The sequence below is a fragment of the Mytilus californianus genome, unplaced genomic scaffold (assembly GCF_021869535.1).
Source record: "Mytilus californianus isolate M0D057914Y unplaced genomic scaffold, xbMytCali1.0.p SCAF_12, whole genome shotgun sequence".
Lineage (NCBI taxonomy): Eukaryota > Metazoa > Mollusca > Bivalvia > Mytilida > Mytilidae > Mytilus > Mytilus californianus.
This window is the reverse complement of record NW_026262604.1, coordinates 57066075-57088303: the sequence shown is the minus strand read 5'-3', so window position 1 is coordinate 57088303 and position 22229 is coordinate 57066075. Positions and strand designations below refer to the sequence as shown.

At 31.7% G+C, this 22229-nt stretch overlaps 1 protein-coding gene and 1 pseudogene across 1 annotated transcript in view; both read right to left on the bottom strand.

Annotated features, from left to right (window-relative positions):
- Window positions 1-17956, bottom strand: part of LOC127721146 (complement C1q tumor necrosis factor-related protein 3-like) — a 101148-nt pseudogene extending 83192 nt beyond the window's left edge.
- Window positions 1-22229, bottom strand: part of LOC127722059 (cytochrome P450 3A8-like) — a 497429-nt gene that overhangs the window by 101927 nt on the left and 373273 nt on the right. The window lies entirely within an intron of this gene.

The window sequence follows — 22229 nt, the reverse complement described above, 5'->3', positions numbered from 1 at the left end:
AAAAACATTTTCAACAAAGCAATGGTATCATAAGGAGCTTTCGAAATCAAACAGAAAGTAAAACAATAAGACAAATTAATAAAAAAAACCCAAAACAATGCAGGTTGTTAAGGAATCAAATTCTGAGAGATCTGATATTGCAGGAAAACATCCGTTCTGGAGTATATTAAGTTGTAAAAATCGACGTGATAAAAACGTGTATCGTTATAAATTACCAACGCATGTTAACTACATACCAATATTTCAGCAACAGTCCTCACCGTTAACAGCTAAAATAGTACCGAACAGTATGCTCACATATAGGGTTTTTCATTTTAGCCTTTCCAAGTATTTTCATTTTACTGAATCGGAAGGACTAAAATCAAACGTTAACAAGTATTTAAATTTTATATCTGTTTACCTTCGGTTCTGAAAATTATGACATACCGTAACTTGATTCCATATTTATCTTAGTGCATGCATACAAGCTTTACATACGTAATTTAGTTAAACCATTGTCGTGACGTCAGCCTATTCATTTACCGTGGATTCTTTTTCTAGAATCAACTCTTCCTAAATCTGACGCTGAAATGGACTCACCAAATTATATTCAATTGTTTCCTTTGTGTGCCTAATTTCATTAAGTTTGAATTGGCTAATTTACTGATTTCTAATCACTAATGGAATTAATTTAAAAACTTACCTTTAATTTTTGTAATTTCTATATGCCTACACTGGGAATCGAACGCGTCCTTAAAATCTGTTATGTGTGACTGTCATCAACATATCGACGAAACCTCTCCAATGGGTTACAATTGAGATGTCTATTATATATATATATAAATGAAAATATAATATACATCTGTACAAAGGACACACAGGGCTTGTACCTTTATATATACTTGATAGGAAATCGTGTTGTATAAGTTGGTAGCCGCGAGGTTAGCATGGTTAAGATCAATGAGTTAAAGATAGGGACTTTTCGGTTTAGGTTCGAATCCCTGTATTCTCTTTGTTGTCCCTATTCTTTAGTTTTCCTGTTTTCCTGTTGTTGTTTTTTTGTTTTTTTTGTTATTTTATTGTGGATATTTTTGTACCAATAGCGAATTTTACCGTTTATTTGTGGACTATTATTGGCTGTTTCACATATTTGAAAAGAAAATATTTACATTCTATTTGTCCATTTTTGTTTTATAAATATAGTATGATTTCATCTGTTTTACTACTTAACTTTACAAATGTTTGTTAGTAAATTCCTATGCGAGAAAATCGTGATGTGCCTAAAATTAGGGCTTCTTGCTAGAGCTTCTTGCTAGAAATTTCGGTAACATACTTATTATGTATACTTTATATATGCTCTTTGGTCTCTTTGACACATTCCCCATTTCCATCCTCAATTTCATTAGATATGTCTTATTTTATAAAACAGATAATATTCAGATGCCTGATAATATAAAGTTCTTTGAATGTAGAAGCGTTGTGTTATATTTGTATTTTGTTAACCAATTAATTGTGATCTAAGATTTATCAGTGCATCGTTGGACATGATAATATGGTTATTTAAACTCACTTACAATACCTTCTAATTAAGAAAAGGCTTTAATTTTGAAAAGAAATTAACACAATAGTTTAAGTTATAGATACAATGGATTAGCGTAGATTCATGAAATACAAACCATTCGCCCTCCGGGCTCATGGTTTCTTTTTCAAGAATCCACGCTTATCCATTGTATCTATATAACTTAAACCATTGTGGTGACGTCAGCCTATTCATTTACCGTGGATTCTTTTTCTAGAATCAACGCTTCCTAAATCTGCCGCTGAAATTGACTCACCAAATTATATTCAATTGTTTCCTTTGTGTGCCGAATTTCATTAAGTTTGAATTGGCTTATTTTCTGATTTCTGTTCACTAATGGAATTAATTTAAAAACTTACCTTTAATTTTTGTAATTTTTATATGCCTTCACTGGGAATCGAAACCTTCCTTGAAATCTGTTATGTGTGACTGACATCAACACATCGACGAAACCTCTCGGCTACGAATGGGTTACACTATAGATGTCTATTTTATATATTTAAATGAACATCTGATATACATCGGTTAATCGGACACACAGGGCTTGTACCTTTATATAGACACAATACGCAATCGCATAGTATGAGTTGGTAGCCGCGAGGTTAGCATGGTTAAAATCAATGAGTCAAAGATAGGGATTTGTCGGCTTAGGTTCGTATCCCTGTATTCTCTCTGTTGTTCCAATTATTAAGTTATCCTGGTTTTTTTTTTCTAATTTTGCATGTTATAGTGGATATTTTTGTAATAATAGCGAGTTTTTACCGGTTTTTTTTTATTATTATTGGCTATTTCACATGTTTGAAACAAAAATGATTACATTCTATTTGTCAATTTTTGTTTTATAAATATAGTATGATTTCATCTGTTTTACTACATAATTTAACAAAGGTTTGTTCGCAAATTCCTATGCGAGAAAATCGTGATGTGCCTAGAGTGCTAGAAAAATTTCGATAACATACTTATTATTATATATACTTTATATATGTTTTTTTGTCGGGTTGTTGTCTCTTTGACACGTTCCCCATTTCCATTTTCAATTTTATTAGAAATAATTTCGAATATGTCTTATTTTGTATAAACAGATAATATTCATATGCCTGGTAATATAAAGATCTTTAAAGGTAGAAGTGTAATATTTGTGTTTTGTCAACCAATTAATTGTGATCTGAGAGTTATCAATACATCGTTGGACACGATAACATGGTTATTTAAACTCACTTACAATACCTTCTAATTAAGAAAAGGCTTTAAGTTTGAAAAGAAATCAACACAATAGTTTAAGTTATAGATACAATGGATAAGCGTAGATTCATGAAAAACAAACCATTCGCCCTCCGGGCTCATGGTTTCTTTTTCAAGAATCCACGCTTATCCATTGTATCTATATAACTTAATCAATTGAAAACTCCATTGAACCTATTTTGCATGTCGTACTTGCTTGGTGTCTGTTGAAGAATTAAATGTATCGATCAATTGAGATATATTTTATTAGCATCCAGCGGCAAATATTACACACATATTTTGGTCGGGATCATGTACATTTCATATGAATATATTGACCCATTTTACCCTCTTAGATTGATATTCAAAATGCAGCAATTCTGTCACACAAGACTTCCAATTTAATGTCGTACCTGCTGGGCGTCTATTGAAGAATTGAATTTATCGATCAATTGAGATATATTTTATTAGAATCTAGCGGCAAAATTACACACATATTTTGGCCTGGATCATGTACATGTCATATGAATATATTGACCCATGTTACCCTTTAAGATTGATATTCAAAAGGCAGCAATTCTGTCACACAAAACTTCCAATTTAAAGAACGAACAAAATTAAAGAAAAAAGAACATTCAAAAAGGGGAATTATATCATAAAGATATGGAAGTCTTTAATTCGTATTTTTCTATACTTGTGTTAGAACAATGGTTTCTTAATGAGTGATCGCTTAATCAACGGTGAAATTGAACAATGAATCACCACTTCCATTAGGCATTTAAGTTCTTCCGATCGGACTGACTGCTGGAAATGTGGACCACTTCCAAATAGGTAGTATCAGAGTTTATTAAAGACTGACAGATAAGTTGTCTTTTAAATTTTTCCAGATATATTGCAAAGAGTCATTTTATGTACAGAAAGAGTTGTACACTTCCAATATGAGTAATCGTGGTTAACGTTCCATTCAAGATTTACTTGACCGTGTTATTATGCAAACTTTTCATCGAAAAGGACCCCCTACTCCTTAAGTACTTATATATGATATGTGGACTGTCGTTTGTTGATGTGGTTGATAAGTGTTTCTCGTTTCTCGTTTTTGTATATAGATTAGACCGTTGGTTTCCCTGTTTGAATGTTTTTACACTAGTCATTTTTGGGGTCCTTTATAGCTTGCTGTTCGAGTGAGCCAAGGCTCCGTATTGAAGGCCATACTTTAACCTATAATGGTTTACTTTTACAAATTGTGACTTGGATGGAGAGTTGTCCCATTGGCACTCATACCACATCTCCTTATATCTATAGATCAGTTTAAGTGACCATATTATTTTACCAAATTCGCCCCCTTGGTCCAACATGACCTTTGAAATTGGTAGTAACATAAACGTTTGTTTGACAGTTTTAATGATTTATTACTGTTATGTAAGTTCCTACATTCTATTTTATAAAAATATATAACAATAACGATGGCATATTTCGTTTGATGTTGGAATTCAAAATCATAAAAATAACATGCTGAATGATATTACAATTATTTAACTTTGAAATTAAAACAGATTTTAAACGATTAAACATCTGATATTAATCCTTTTTTGAGAATAGTTTAAATTCTCCTTTAATTTCAAATCAAGAATGAGATAAGTAGGTGAATGTTGGTGGACATTTTATTCCTGAGGATTTTATCCGCTCAGTAACATATTTTGCAGGATATTAAAAAGATCTGAAAGATATACTGGCTCGGAACTCGCTCAGAGTAAACAATACCTGACACAAATGTTACCTAGAACATGGTATTGTTTGTAAAAACAGATACCCCATCAGTTACCGATAGTACAAAATACAAAAACTCGAATCCTAGTGCAAGGGTCAATGAGACTAATACATGTAACATACGCCCATGCCCATGACCAATTCACTTGGTAAAATGTTTGTAAACCAAAAAAGTATGATTGCAGCTTGCCCATATGGGATACTCGGATACTCGGTCTATCTTAAAACGTAAAAGAGTGCAGAAACGGAGCACCCTTGTTTTTTTAATTATATCGCATAAACAGAGGCGGGAGATACAGAAAAGAAAGTCACACAAGGAACTAACAATACCATGTCAAAACACGAAAACCTACCAAACAAAAAACAGTCTACAAAACACTACATAGAACACTTAAGACAATGTAACTGTTAACGAATAAAACATTGCAGATTAACAATTACCTAATGACAACAATAGAGAAACTAATACTAATGATATAAGTGTACTGCCTAGCCCTCATATTGGGGTACTCATATTTCTACTAGGTCTGTTTCTGAAATAACAGACAATAGCTTGGATGATTCTGGTCATGATAAAAACTCTGAGTCTTCTATTACCAGATTCAAGGGGATAGAATTGACTAATGAGAAACTGGCTACAAATATGTTTATAGAACAGAAATATGATTATTCAAGATTTCCTTCTTGGTAAGTGTCGTGGGGAAATATGTAAAGTTTCCAAGATAACTGTCAATTCCTAATTCCTTTATCAAGCAGTTTATGTAATGTATCTGCAGGGACAACAACGTATTTATAATGGAGGTAGGACAGGTGTTCAACAATAGTTGTGTCTTTAAAGATCGATGTAGCATCTGTTTTCATAGCCGCATTCAGGTTTGGAATGCTATTTTGTATCAGAGACGTCAACACCTTAATCGGTTAATTACCCATACTGTTTCACACATCTGCCATGCCAATACTCGGTGGCATCTGTCACAACTTCTGCCATGCCAATACTCGGTGGCATCTGTCACAACATCTGCCATGCCAATACTCGGTGGCATCTGTCACAACTTCTGTCATGCCAATACTCGGTGGCATCTGTCACACGGGGATTTCAGAAATATCGGGTCAAATATCCCCACTGCTACATTTACATCAAAAATTATGTGGACATTTAACGTAAATGTGGCTAGCTTTAAAACATTCGGAACATACTTTGAACTGATTATTTTGTAGTAAGTTATCATGCAAATGTATGCCAAAAGGAAATTTTATAATAATACGGCAAATGTTGTCTCTTGTTAGGAAAACAAATAACCACATATCTGGCGTCATTTGCAATATTTGTCTTCGAGTGCATTCTCCTACTGATCAAAGTTTAAAACTAAGCCCCGAATTCCTCCAGTTTTTGAAATTTTCGATTATCAGATACATACCAAGAGCCAATAGGAAAACTCAAACCTTCCTTTGGAATATACAGCATACAGTATAGACTTTGTATTATGTACTTTAAAACCAAAATCACAAATTAAGTTCATTGTCACCGAAAGTAACCTTGTAGAAAATTTCTACTTTTTGGAACGCAATCCTCTGTTAGACTTTCTTCCGTTTGTTCCTCAGCACTTTTGATGACTGCAGTTGCAGAAATTATTTTATTGTCACCAACAGTTTTCTATTCCAATTCGATCGTGATGAAGGGAGGTTTACAAAACTCACTTACAAATCAAAATATCAAAATACAATTCACATGATTACACAAATATAGTGAAATGCAAAACAACTTCGATTTATAACTGAGCGTCCTTCCTTGCTGTTTACCAAATCATAAACATAAAGCAGTATAACCATAAAGCAGTATAAAAATATTTTTTAGATTTTTTAGATTTTAGAATTTGTATTTTTATTATTCACTTTGAGCTCGATCTTAACCTGTTCAGGATCAGTGTTTGCTTTTTTTTCACAATAAAATCGTTTGGTCATTTGAGATATAATGTTTCCCTTAAAGTTACAAAACATACATTCATTGTGAAATGAATACATACAGAAACAGTTATTGTTTCATACAAAGTTATCACAAACTAAAGCCAAAATGGTTAAGAGACGACAAATAACAAGTGTTTGACATATTTTGTTGTGTAAAGTTGACCCCGATTGTTTAGTAAAAACACAATTCAGAAGTTAAAATTGTTTTTTCTTGGTGTTCAATTGATGTCTCATTTATATAATTTCTCATTGTATTTATGTCATAACTATTACTACCAAAAGCGTTATTAATCCTGTCGTTTTAGCGGATTATTAAACTTGAAACATATGCAATATTTCTAAATATACGAAATCTAATTTCAGATCTTTCCTATCTTCCAAAAAAAAGACTGGTCCTTGTTAGGAAGCTTTTCGACGGTAGTTGTTTAATTTAATACAGAAAATTGTGCAAATCTTATCAATGGCAGATGTCGTGGGAAAAGAAATAATTCCAAATCAGTTGGGGAATGTGACGGGACTTTTGTAAACAAAGTTATTTAATACAAAGTTTGCATTAGATTTATTTTTAATAAAAAACATAGATTTGATCAAAAGAAAATTGATCTCAAAATAAACCAATGAAAAATAGAAAAATAATATTTTTTTTCATTACATGACATTATAAACTTGAAGGTCACTACACTTACTTACTTTCTTAAACGAAAAATGATAAACTTTGACTACATGGTAAATCCTTGGATTTCCCCTCAAAACAATGTATAGGTCTCATGCAATGAAAACTGTTCACATTTAATTTTGTTTAAGAAAATTAGAAAAAGAAGTAAAATGAAATAAATAAAAAATGATGTGTAAAGGCAAACTTGTATGCAAAAATGATATCACAGCAATCGGACATGCGTATTCAAATTACTATTCGACTTATCCTTACTTGACCGCCATTACTAGATATTAAAGACGTTTCCGTTTATATTAACGCCAAAAAGACAAACTCTCGCTTATAAAGATATAATTTCTACTAGGATTTTAAACGTATCTTTGTCACGCTGTTTTCAAATTACGAGTGTATGTTGTCGAAGATTATTTTATATGTCACCATAAACATTTTTGGTTCTTTTATATCATGAAATATACATGTATATTTCATGATATATGAAAGCTGAAGGACGCCTCCGGGTGCGGGAATTTCTCGCTGCATTGAAGACCTGTTGGTGACCTTCTGCTGTTGTCTGTTCTATGGTCGGGTTGTTGTCTCTTTGACACATTCCCCATTTCCATTCTCAATTTTATGTAAGTTGATATTTATTGCAGTTTCTTGAATATAAAATTTTAGACGTAGACTTGGTTTATTATCGTCATCGACCAATATATTCCGTCAAAATTAGATTAGTGTATTACTAAAAGGGATAAGATTCTAAACATAGCATAGTGACCTGTAATTGATCATATCTATGTCCATTGTGGATAACACAAGACTTAGTGCAATTTCGAAATCATACCACATGTCCTTTCTTTTTTATAATGAACGCAAAATGTACAAAAATCGATAGGTGGTATGGGTTTTGCTCATTGTAGAAGGTCGTATGGTGACCTATAGTTGCTAACTTCTACGTCATTTTGTTTCTGGTCTCATTGGCATTCATATCACGTTTTCTTATTGTAAGTTAAAATTGATTTTAAATATACTAATGTTGTTAGAAAAAGTACGGATTTAAATTGACGTCGGAAAAAATAATAAATAAATGTTACTCCGACATATTTTACTAGAATTCAGACGATTCGATAACACAAAAACTGAACACATTTGTTCCTGAATAAACATTGAAACAAGCTTAAGTAAAAAGGGTTGTAAAATACACATAAATTTTTTGATACAAATATTATCTTGTATATCGATTGTATTGGAAACACTATACATGTATCTGTAACATCTGTTGTCCCTGAGAATAATCAAAGTATAAATCATATTTCCTGGATGTCTGACAAAACATTTCATAACTTTAACATTGATCTTTAGTTATATCGTAAAATGCATTTTCTATTTCAAATTTTTTCCAACAATTATTTTTATATGTCGTTTATACTAATATTTTTTATTCATCAAAATATATTTTAACTTTTCCTTGAGTAATACGAACTAATTCGGTCTTTGACTTTTAAATAATTCTTTTGACGCCTTTTTTTTTCCAATTATCGAGAAAACACCAAAGCGAGTGCTACATACATATATCGAACTACTCTGGTAGCTCTCCTAATCCAAGTCTTCAGTTGTTTTATTTTGAAGTAATCAGAAAAGCTTTATGTTGGAATGAGCAAAGCGAAGGAGAACATGAATGCATTTATCCTGCAATCAGCAAATTATTGTACAAATAACAGGTACACAAATACCCCCTCCCACTTTCTATGTTGAGCAAGCAGTAAAGTGAAACTTTCTTTTTGCCTGACATTTGATTTCGGGGTCCTCTTTGCAATCCGCGTTTGAACTATGTCATTTTTTTTTTGAAAAATCAGGGAAAACTATTCGGACTTTAACAATTAAAGTTTCAAGTGCCGGGTGTAAATTACAGGAGAAAAACAATACATCCACATTGTCGGAAATATAAAATGTATTTGAACTCGCTACGAGAAAAGAGGAAAGCTCGTCGAGCCTCGCTTTTCGTCCTGTTTCTTTAGATTGTACAAACAAATTTCATATTTTCCAATAATGTACATACTAGTATATTGCATTAATATGCTGTATACAATAGAAAAAAACCTGAATCGGCTAGTGAAATATTAATGATCGATAGATGATTAATCATTACTAAGCGTCGCTGGCGTCGTCATGCAAAAAGGCTAAATATAGTATCTCGACGAGCTTTGATTTAAGTTTAATATGAATGATTTTGCCATTTAATAATATCACGTGTATGTGTCTCAAGAATCCGAACTTTTGTTTGCATTGTTCACAACAATAGAGAGGCATCAAAAAAACTGTATTTTATTTCCAAATAAAATGCAATTTTCATGACAGCACGTGCTTCCCATGAAAAAGTCACAGCAATGCATAAGAAAACAACGAAACCTTTGATATAAATCATTTTTTCGCGTTTCTAGCATTTAAGTGTAATTATAAGAATAGAATGCTTTTTCTTGTAATGATATTGCAGAAAAAAAGCGTAGACCGAAGGACATTTCCGTGCTTCATAGCTTCATATTAAAAAAGTGCGTACAATCCACGCTTTTCCATCCACATAAACATTACAAAATGAATCTTGCAACTCCGAGCCTATATGTATAGTATTGAGCTTAAATGTATAGTTTTTTCCATCCCAATCGTTGAATTTGTTTTTGAATGGACATGACTTGAACGTCTTTATTTTGTTCCTCTAACTTCTCTTCTGATACATTTTCACTTAAATTTCATTGTTAAAAAAAGCTTTTAGTGTTTTTAATTCCTTTTGAGAAAACACAAAAAAACTTATGGTTTGTTTTTTCTTCAATGAATTTAATTAACATATCTGTGGATTCCTACTGTACCCACTTAACCCCTGAGCCTTAGCCAATTGTCGAATTTGCTTTACAGACATGTTTACCTGCAACTTTTCATTAGGTGCATCTATTTTTACAAATCTAGCACCACCACTTTCACTTGGTTTATGTGTTGTAGATGTTAATCCAGATGGACCAGGCATGTTGTTTGTATTTATTTCTATCTCTTTAAGGTTTTTTTTCAATTTTCAAATGTGTTACCAATATTTTTCACTTATAATATTCACTTAAGGTTGTTCACTTAAGGGACAACGTGGTAGTATTTACATTTTAACCAAGTCGTAAAAAAAATACTCTTGTTTAGATTTCTTACTGATTTTAAACCCTGTACTTCTTACATAGGCTCCTTCCAACATATCCTTCTCTTTGTTTAACCCACTACATGCACACACTGTTATCTGCTATTTGGTCGGGTTGTTGTCTCTTTGACATACTCCCTATTTCCATTCTAAATTCTATCCTATCTGAATTTTACTACTTTCAGTTTCATTTTCTAGCGCATGCGTTACAAAGTGAAAACTACCTCTTACTCCTATTCACGTTTTTACTCAACATGTTAAATATTTTTTTCCACTACTAATGTTTGTGATCACGTCATCAAAAACCACTGTTTGAGAAGAGCTCAGAGTGACGTCCGTTGATAGTCTTACGTGAAAGGCAACTCGTTTATCTAAAGTTTGTCCACCTAAAACAAACAAATTCTTATTATTTATAATCCTTTTAACTGAGACATGCACAGTATTAATCTTAATGTTTGATCTAATGTCTACTTAACATGACAAAAAATGCAAACGAAATAATTAATTAAATAAGTAATAAATAAATAAATAAATAAAAAAAAAGTCAATAAATCAATAAATCAATCAATCAATCAATAAATCAATAAATCAATAAATCATGACCACAACTTTTTTTCATTTTTCAAAATTTTCAAAAATGGCTTTTTAAAAGTATATGTAATAATGTAATAAAATAACGAAAAAACAAAATAGGAGTTAGTGGGGAAAATTTTGAATTAAATTTCATGAAAAAAAAACAGGATTCCGAATATCTGACAAAAATGTGTAAAACAAGAGTAACGAAAATCCTAAATTTTCCTTTTATCAAATGTTTCCAATATGTTCTCTGGAAGCATAGAATTTAAAACCAATGTTCTGAATTATTTATTACGTCATTCATAATTTTATTCAATACAAACCACTACCCTACAAGTCTTTAATCCTCTGTAAAACTCCAATGGCTTCGTCAATTTTATATTTAGCTGCACCTATAATAAATATGAAAATGTTTTACAAATATCATGATTGAATCCTATAACAGTATTGTATGCACTGTTTGCATTTACTTCACTGGACCAGCACTATCAATTAAGGTCTGTTTTGTAGTACCAGACGTCTAAAGAATCTTCAGGAAGAAAAACAGGATGGTATTGGTACAACAGTTATTATTAAATATGGTCTTATTTTCAATCTATTTGAAACATCATCAATTTTAAATGTAAAAGGTTTTCGGGATATCATATTTAATTTATAACTTAGGAATAATTAAAGCTGTTAATTTTCTCCTTTGCAACATTTAAGTACGTTTTGGCAATAAAGTTTATCGACAGGTTGTATGTATTCCTATGGACACTAATTGTGTCCCTTTAATATCAGACTTGGTCCTTTTCTGTTATGAATCAAAGTTTATGGCCAAATTCAGTAAATACCCGTATAAATTGCATTTTATTGATAAATTCAACAACACTTACCTTTATCTTGATAATAGTGTTTCGTTGAATACTAGTAATCAAGATTTTTTTTAAATATACTGCCGAAATTTACCCAAAAGGAAATTACTTTAGATAAAATCAAATGTAAACTGTCCTTTCTTAGATTCAGATATTTCAGTTTTACACGGGAAATCTTCACAAAAATTTACGACAAAAGGGAGTACTTTTATTTCCCTATTGTTATTTTTTTTTATTTTTTGGACGGCGATGTGAATTTGGTAAATATTTATTACCTGTGCCAAAAATCAAAAAAAATAAAGTGAAACAACATTTGAGAACATTTATGTACGTTTCGTCAATAAAGCGTATCGGCAGGTTGTAGGTATTCCTATGGGCAACAATTGTGCCCCTTTAATAAAATACTTGTTTTTTTTTACTGTTATGAAACACATTTTATGGCCAAACTTAGTAAAGAACCGTTTAAATTCGATCCATTTAATTGATTAATTCAACAACACTTACCGTTATCTTGATGATATGTTTTCGTTAAATAATCAAGACTTCTCTAAATATACTGCTGAATTTTACCCAAAGAATCTCATTTAAAACAAATCAAATATTAAAAACAATAACTGTCCTTTCCTAGATTTAGATTTTTCAGTGTTACATCAGAAACTCTACAAAAATGTTTAAGACAAATCGGACGATTTTTCATTCCCTAATGTGAATTTTCCTTTATAGACCATGATATTCCTTTTGCACCATCTCACGGTGTTTATATACCACAACTCGTTCGCTTTGCCCATGTCTTTAGTGACGTTTTGGATTTCAGTGAATGTCTTCTATGTATTGAAATATTCATGGGTTCCGTTACCATAAATTACTTAAAACCTTTACTAAATTCTTCCAATAAGAAGAATAGGTTTGGAAGTTTGGCTTAAACTGATTTTAACGGGAAAGCACAACGTAACTTTTGCGGATATATTGTTTTCCGAGCCTGGCATTTGAGATACAATTCGGGTAAACTTATCGATCTTTTAAATAAACTTATTCTAAAAGGTAACCAATTCAACACTGAAATTAGATCTTTGAATATTTGTTTTTATTGGTATAAATGTTGATTTTATTATCAGTTAATTAAAATCAAACTAAATATAATTGTTATATACATATGCACATTCACGGTACTGCAATCTGTCGATACCTATGACTTGGCATTGCAGCAAGTCATGTTTTTCTCTGATTGTTAATGACGTCTTAACACTAAATTTATTGAATGTTGGATGTACATTGATTAATGATTTAGATATATGTTTTTGTTGTTATTGACTTGCAACTAGTTGTCAGTAACTGCAAGTACTCTAAGTTCTGTACTTAGTGTCTTTTTTGTTGTGGGGATGTATAAATACCCTGCCACGTCCGGTCTGTGTTTTTGTTTATTGTGTTTTCTGCTTTGTATCGGTATGATGAGTTAAGCCCTTTCAACTGATTTTTATAGTTTGTTATTATGTTGTACTGTTACAACACTGTCCCAGGTTAGGGGATGGTTTGGCCCCAGCAAACATGTTTAACCCCGTCACATTATGTATGTGCCTGTCCCAGGAGCCTGTAATTTAGTGGTTGTTGTTTGTTGCCGTATATCATATTTGTTATTTGTTCATTATTTTTTACATAAATCAGGCCGTTAGTTTTCTCGTTTGAATTGTTTTACATTTAATCTTTCGGAACCTTTCTCATTGTTGAAGGCCGTACGGTGACTTATAATTGTTAACTTCTATGTCATTTGATCTCCGGTGCAGAGTTGTGTCATTTGGCAATCATACCGCTTTTTCTTATTTTTATATTCATAATCAAGAAACATGAAATTTTGCAATTTAATTGGACGACAGTATTTAACAATATTTATACGATCTACACCGATGCAAATTGACCCAGATTTCCTCAGTCAGTGATTGAATATTAAAATCTATAAGACAAGTCATCCACTCCAAACTGTTAAATGACACTGAAAAACACGTCGGATTTTAATTCAGAAAGCCTGCATTGGCCCTTGTACTTGAAAGTTATGCTTAAAAGAACGGTGCAAGAACTTTTTTTTTATTGTATATCAAGTTTAGCAACAACATATTTTATACTGAACGTAACCGAAAGATAGCTTGCAATCATTACACACTAGTGCAAATAAAGCTTCAAATTAGTGACGTCATCAGCGTCAAAATTTTGTTCACAGAACAACTTTATTTCAAAACTTGAAACGCCCTCTGCAGGTAGTCGGCCGTGCGAGACCCCATTGATGGGCAAGGTAGTTCATCGACCCCAGAATATTTACGCACACACAAATTGTAATTTGTAAGTGGAAGACTTGTCGCCGTCAATTGTAACGTCGCAAATGCAGTTTTACTGACGACGTATAGAAGAGACAGTACAATGGATATTTGCAACGGTCAAATCCACATTGACGGCGGAAACTCTTCAACTACAGTACTATAACTCCATAAATGAACAAAATGTTTCAATTTTAAATTTCTTATTTTCGTCATGCATGACGATTTACAGAATAGAGACGAATGACCTGATATATTTAAGAATACAGAAATGGGGATATACCCATCCAGACCCTAATGTATGAAATATTTACAACTTTAAGATTTTTATTGTTTATATATACAAAATGTGTGGAATTCCTGTAAAAAGATACAATTGTAGAATTCATTTTTTTTCATCATTCCTTTTTGATCTCCTAGAATTTAACCCGACGTCTCAGTGGTGTTCCCCATTATTGAAATTGCGGTAGATATTACTGACGTCACACAGGACATATCACAATCAAAGTTTTGAGACGCTCTGTCGACCCGTTTCGGGGAACACAAATTGTCGGACACGTTTGAGTGATGAAAATCATCAAATATGTTTGAGGGAAGTAGCACTGAACATGTTTGAGCGATATGTGATATTTAGGATTCCTTTGAGTGAACTTAACACGTTTCAGAGAAACTGACACGTTTAAGAGTGTTTCACGTCTATTATTTCTCTATTTCTACAGTATTCGAGGTGTCTTGCTTGAAAACATTTTATTTTATATTTCATCATATTCATGCTTACTCTTGTTTCAACAGTTTATAGGTTTGCTATGAATCTATGCTATGGATATGACATTTCTAAAAGAAATCACTATGTCCAGTGTCATATGTTCAACAATAATAAACAGAATATTTGTAACCATTCATTTTGTACCTATTTTGCCACAACAACTGGTTTCTTGACCAACTGTGGATGACAGAACAATGAAAAGTACGATAAGAATAAAAGGTTCCATGTCGATGTACTGCAATGCTTACTATACCTTAATGTTCAAAATGAACATATAAAAAATATGCTGAATTTATATATATGTGACGATTTTTGTCAATTTTTCGCGTTTTTTTTTTTTGTCTATTATCTGAACGTTTCTATTAGAAACATAAAAACTGAAAATAGCAGAACTGATCAGATATACAAGATCTACAACAATGACAGATTGACCGAAACAATTTGATAATGCATTATATAATTATTGCCTTTAAACGACGATTTTTAACAAATGTTATGACGGTCATGAACTTTTTGAAAGATCTTCTACTCTGAAACTACTAAATAAAAGTAATTTCATCCAAACTAACAGTTAATGACCCTTAGTGTATACAATAGGAAGTTTGTGTTTATTATTTCGGTCATTTAACAAACATGGCTGTCATGGCTAACAATAGAACACATGGATAAACTGCATTAATTGTCGTATATAGAGGTAGTCCCATAACAGTGTGGACAACCGTAATGATTATGTTTTTAATAATACCGAATCATTTACCTTTAACTTGTTTCTCATCGGCTATCGATAACAATGATTTTACGCTCTCTCAGTCTGTCAGAGGCCTTCCAGTGGGGATTTGAATAATCACTTGTATAAAGATTACTATTTCATAAAGTAAATACAAATTGTATTATGCTAGGTCCAAATACATGTAGCTTTTTACTGTTCTATATTTAGCAAGTACGAAAAAGACCGTACGAAAATATATTTTTTCATTTTTTTTTAATTGCACCACGATTTAAAGTTATCATGCATTCGTTCTAAAAATGAATACTTTCAGACAAGATAAAAGTTAAACGATACAAAGAGCCAGAACAAATTTTAGAAAGAGACAATTGTAAAATCGCTTTTAAGTCCGAAAAGGATTATTGCTTACACATTCATTTCTACTTTTGATGCTAGTGAAACTTTATTTTAATGTTTAAAGAACGTGCGGTATGATAAATAATTTGATTATCGATTGTCGGTGAAGAATGTCAAAATATTCAATGTAAATCAATACGCCTGTATTATTTTTTTCGAGTTACTTGTTTTCAGGCGTTGAAAAACCTTTGGTGACCCCGTTCGTTTAAATGCCCCTTGTAAAAACAAGGTATTAAGTAGCGTAACAGACAAAGGGTTACCTGATCTGATCCAGTCAATAAGAGAATTGAGCGCGCCAACGAATGGTCTCGTCTACATTGTTATGAATTTGATTCTATGTATCTCGAAATCTAGAATTAGATCGGTAGAAACTGTTTACAACAAGTAATAATCAGCAGCAATAATTACTGAGCCCGTTTGATGACTCCCTAAGGAGTAATGGCCAAAAAATAACGATTTATGATAGTTTTTGAAAAAGCAGGTTTCAGTTTCGTGATTACATGAGATCAGTTTTTAAGTAACTATAAAGGATAAATCAACTACACTTGGTCTAACATTCCTCTAAATGTATACACGAATGTTAAGATAAGTGTTACTTAGCCTTGACCTTAATTTCATGGTCTAATGGTTTATGTTGAGTTTTCTGTGCTAAGGTCCGTTGCTCAAAAACTATTATGGAAAACTAAACTTCATTTCATATGTGTACTATTCCTCAGGGATACTTTGATATCTGACATATGTCACATGACCTTGACCTCATTGTCAAGGTCAATCGATTCATGTTCAGTTAACGAAATAATGTCTTTTTCACAGTAACTATAATTGATACCTTAACTATATTTGATTTGTACATCCCCCATGAGGTCTACACGGGTGGCCGATATATAACCTCACCTTGGTCTCATTTGTATTGTCTAGTGATTAACGTTCAGTTTTCGTGGTATGGTCTGTTTCTCAATAACTCTAAGTGATACCACTATATTTAATATGTATATTCCTCTTGAGGTGAACATGTGTTTCTGACATATGTCCACTGACTTTGACTTCATGAGCACCTTGATAACATTTGTGTTGAATTCATGAAGATCGGGTGTTGTTTACAACTGCCCTGCTCCTAGCGAACTTTAAATCTAGTAAGTAAATTTTTAATCACAACTGATCTAGCCTTGAGAGAGTGATAAAACGGTCAACAAAACACATGCCCAACAAAAATGAAGCAAGAACAATATTGTATAAAGCAAATACTGTTCAATACTTTTTGTATTTTTACAAGAAAACTTCACATATACTAATTATATATATAAATTGACAAAAATCATAATAAAAACGGACAATAACACGGCCAATGTCAATCAAGAGGAAATGACAATTAATCAAAACATATATGGCACAGAAAACTAAAGATAAGCAACACAAACCCTACAAAAGCAACTCTGAAAGACTACCACTATTTTTGACTTGGCAAAGCTAATTTGTCATAGGTTTGGACAGTATTTTGCACTGATGTTCAACAAAATGTTTACAAAAATAATGAATAAACGGTTTTTACAATAAAAAATTATTTATTTTCAATTTGACGAAATCTTTAGCTACATGTATCAGAAATAATAATTGTACCCGATTAACTGATATTGAAAACATTTCCTCTATCTCCAAACCCTATAAGCCTTAAAACAAACGGCTCGAAAATTTGTTACATTTTGTAAATAATCTTAAGTTGCCTCTACAAAATACAAAACTTATGCTGATCTGAGATCAAAGATAGACATTAGAACGGCCTAAACATTGGACCAGATTGAAAATACTTGTTGACCGATTTCTATTTCTAAAATTTGATGAATATGATTCATTGATTAAACATATGACCAAGAAGAAAATTTGTGTTATGGTCATTCTCAAGTCCACTCTTGCCTACAGTTTATTACTAAATCACTATAGAAATAAAGATAAAACGTCTCACTTGCACTTGTTCAGTAACTATGAGTATATCCATGTGAAAGATTCAGGCTTCTTGGCACTTCTTGTTTAATTTATTTGATCTTAAGACATTTTTATCTAATGTTTATTACATATATATAACCGAGTACATCACATAAAAACAGAGAGCATGCAGATAAGAGATGTAAGCAACATATACTAAAATTCAGAGATGCAGCACATGTATATTAAATTGCCTGCAACTAGATCTTACATTCCAAACAGAACTGATTTTGACAGATCTACTCTAGAACAGTTCTATTGTAGAACTGTGCTATGGTAGAACTGTTCCAGGGTAGAACTGTGCATTGGTAGAACTGTTCTAGGGTAGAACTGTGCTATGGTAGAACTGTTCAGGGGTAGAACTGTTCCAAGATAGAACTGTGTTATGGTAGAACTGTTCTCTGATAGAAATGTTTTAGGGTAGAACTGTTCCAGGGTAGAACTGTGCCATGGTAGAACTGTTCCAGTATAGAAATGTGCTATGGTAGAAGTTTTCTAGGGTAGAACTGTGCTATGGTAGAACTGTTCAGGGGTAGAACGAACTGTTCCCGGATAGAACTGTTCCAGGATAGTACTGTACCACGGTAGAACTGTGCTATGGTAAAACTTTGTTATGGTACAACTGTTCAAGAATAGAACTGTTTTATGGAACAACTGTTCCGGGTAGAACTGTTCTAGTAAATATATGTTCAAAAATTTGTAGAACAGTTTTTAGAAAGATTATTCTGACAATACTAAAGATAGTTTACATCTGTAGCACTATATACTAAAATTCATAGATACAGCACATGCATATTTATTTGCCTGCAATTAGAACTGTGCTATGATAGTACTGTTCCAGGGTAGAACTGTGCATTAGTAGAACTGTTCTAGGGCAGAACTGTGCTATGGTAGAACTGTTCAGGCGTAGAACTGTTCCAGGATATAACTGTTATGGCAGAACTGTTCCAGGGTAGAACTGTTCTATGGTAGAACTGTGTAGGGTAGAAGTGTGCTTAGGTAGAACTGTTCTAGGGTAGAAGTGTGCTATGGTAGAACTGTTCCAAGGTAGAACTGTTCTATGCTTGAACTGTTCAAGGGTAGAACTGTGCACTGGTAGAACAGTGCTATGGTAGAAGTGTTCAGGGGTAGAACTTGTTCCAGGATGGAACTGTTTTATGGTAGAACTGTTCTCTGGTAGATATGTTTTAGGGTAGAACTTTTCCAGGGTAGAACTGTGCAATGGTAAAACTGTTCCAGTGTAAAACTGTGCTATGGTAGAACTGTGATATGGTAGAACTGTTCAGGGGTAGAACTGTTCCTTGATAGAACTGTTTTATGGTAGAACTGTACCACGGTAGAATTGTGCTATGGTAGAACTTTGTTATGGTACAACTGTTCAACTAACCCGGGTAAAACTGTTTTAGGAAATACTTATTCTCTAACTTTGTAGAACAGTTTTTTGAAAGATTATTCTGACAATTCTAAAGATAGTTTGCATCTGTGTATATCTCGTACAACCAAAGTGACAACCCTGCTGGAAGAGAAAAAAGAGAGGCGAAATACACCAAAGAGACATTCAAACAGTAGTGTACCGCTGTACCGTAGTAGCGAAAACAAATCCGTGTCACAAACCAAAACTGAGGGAAACACATCAACTATAAGAAGAAAACAACGGAACATCAGAAACACTCAACTGCAACAAAAAAAAACGCCAACATACTTAGAAACGGACTATTTGATACCAACTGCCAAATTCCTTACTTGGTACATGACATTTTAAGAAAAAATGGTGGGTTGAACTTAACAAACAGACAAAATAGATAAAAACAGGGACTGTCCCAAGTCAGGAGCCTGTAATTCATCAGTTGTCGTTGGATCATTGCTTTTTTGTAAATTGTATTGTATAAACTAGGCCGTTTGTTTTCTCGCTTGAATTGTTAAATATATTTCATTTGGGCCTTTTATAGCCGACTATGAGTTTTTCTTATAAATGACGATGACCTATGATTGCTTAAATCTTCGTTATTGCAACTCTTTAGGATAATTGTCTCATCGACATATAAATTCCACTTCTCCTTTTTTAATACCCGACAACAGTCATCAAAATCATTATGGCGTCTAGAAACATTCGATAGGAGAAATATACAATGCGAAAACAAACTTAAATACAAATTACAGTTTGAAAGATGGAGCCTTACTGACAATTTGTTTTTACATATTGTATTTCCTATAGCAGGAATACTATGATTTGGTTTTTTAAATATGATTCAATAAAGTTGATGTGATCTCTTGTACTATCAATTGCTGTAGTGATTCTTTATATCATATTTATGTATAACTCAAAATCAGTGAAAAATAGTATCACAAATATTCTATAATTATCATGATTATCATGCATTCAACAGAAATACATATATTTTTTTTTATTAAATCTATAAGTTATTGCATTGTACACAGCCAAATTTTGCTCACGTGAATTTCACGTGAATCTCATTTCACGTGAATTTCACATGAATTTCACATGAATTTCACATGAATTTCACGTTAATTTCACGTGAAGTGATTTCACGTGAAATTCACGTTAAATTTTCACGTGAAATTATTTCACGTGAATTTCACGTAAAACATTTCATGTGAATTTCACGTGAAAAAATATAAATGGTGTCTAAGTTAAAAAAAAATAACCGAAAATCAAACATTTTGTCAACCTCTAATATCTTGTATTATATGTATCATATATTCCATGGAAATCTTAATTTAATTTGAAAAATTCTATTTTCACGTGAAATTCACGTGAATATTTCACGTGAAATTCATGTGAGTATTTCACGTGAGTATTTCACGTGAAATTCACGTGAATATTTCACGTTAAATTCATGTGAATATTTCATGATATATTCACATGAAAAATTTCACGTTAAATTCACGTGAACAATTTCACATGAAATTAACATGAATCAAAACTCATGTGAAAATGTTATGTTTCATTTTATCTGAATTAAACCATGAATTCATAAGAGAAATTTAACTTTATTGAGTTAAATTTTTGTAACATGAGAAACAAATTCACCTGAATTTTGCTATTATTCATTCCAATTTTCTTTTTGCAAAATTGAATCATTTTAAAAACTGTTATTCTTTGTCTCTCAAGATTTACACATTTGGACATACAATCATTGTAAATGATAAATATTTATCTTTTTGTTAAGCATGAATTATCTCCCTTGATAGTGGGTTAGATGCAACTACAAAAACATGTTGGTTTTGAATTATATTTTCTATCACTGTTTATATTTATCTCTAGTAGAGTCATTAGGATGGAATTTTGTATACATGTGTATCTCTTATTTCAAATTCCTAGATGCCTATATTATATTGATGGACTAATTTGATTTACTAGTAATATTTCTATAATTATTAAGTAGTAAATTTAATTACTTTCACACATCTTATGTCTTCTTTACTTTTATACTTTTAAAAAATGTGGGAGGTAACTCCAACTTATGAAATAGATTACTGTTACTGTAATAGATTCTTTTCTTCCCATTATTGCAAAGAAAAAAAGGATAATATATATCATATATATATCATTAACTTCCAAACATGAGTTATCTCCCTTTTTTACTGTGCATAAAACTTTTCCTCAAACTTATAAGTCAAGAAAATTTGTGAGCATTGAATCGCACATAAGTTTAACATTAGGACATATATGAATAAAAACTAGTAAGAATACAGAAAAGAATTTTATATGTACTAAATTTTGTCAATAAATGTAAATTTGAATGTTTATCAATTTTTTAAGTATATTGAAAGTGCAGTATAAAATTTTTTGTATTGCTTTTTATAACATGACATCTATACAAGAAGCAAATTTTGTTTATAATCTTTGAAATTGAAAGATTGCATGATCAATTGTTGCACTGGGACACATTTTAAAATTACAAAACAATTTTACGTCCCTGTATTCTTAGATTAATGTTTTTATTCAGAAAAAATGAATGGTTACATCAAGGAATTGTATATTTAAATATACAATTCCTTGGTTACATTTACACTTTATTATTAAAAAAAACTTACATTCTTTAAGCTTTAATAAATGTGTGGTAAATGATTGCCAATTAGACAAGGCTTGCTCATTGAATTAAGGTTAAACATTTTACTTTTGTATAGATATATATATATATTCTTTTACACAATGAAATCACAGTCATAATTGAAATTATATTTATTATATTTTATCTGGGACTATTATACTAAGTTAGTATAATAGTCCCAGATTTTATAAATATATATATTAAATAGTT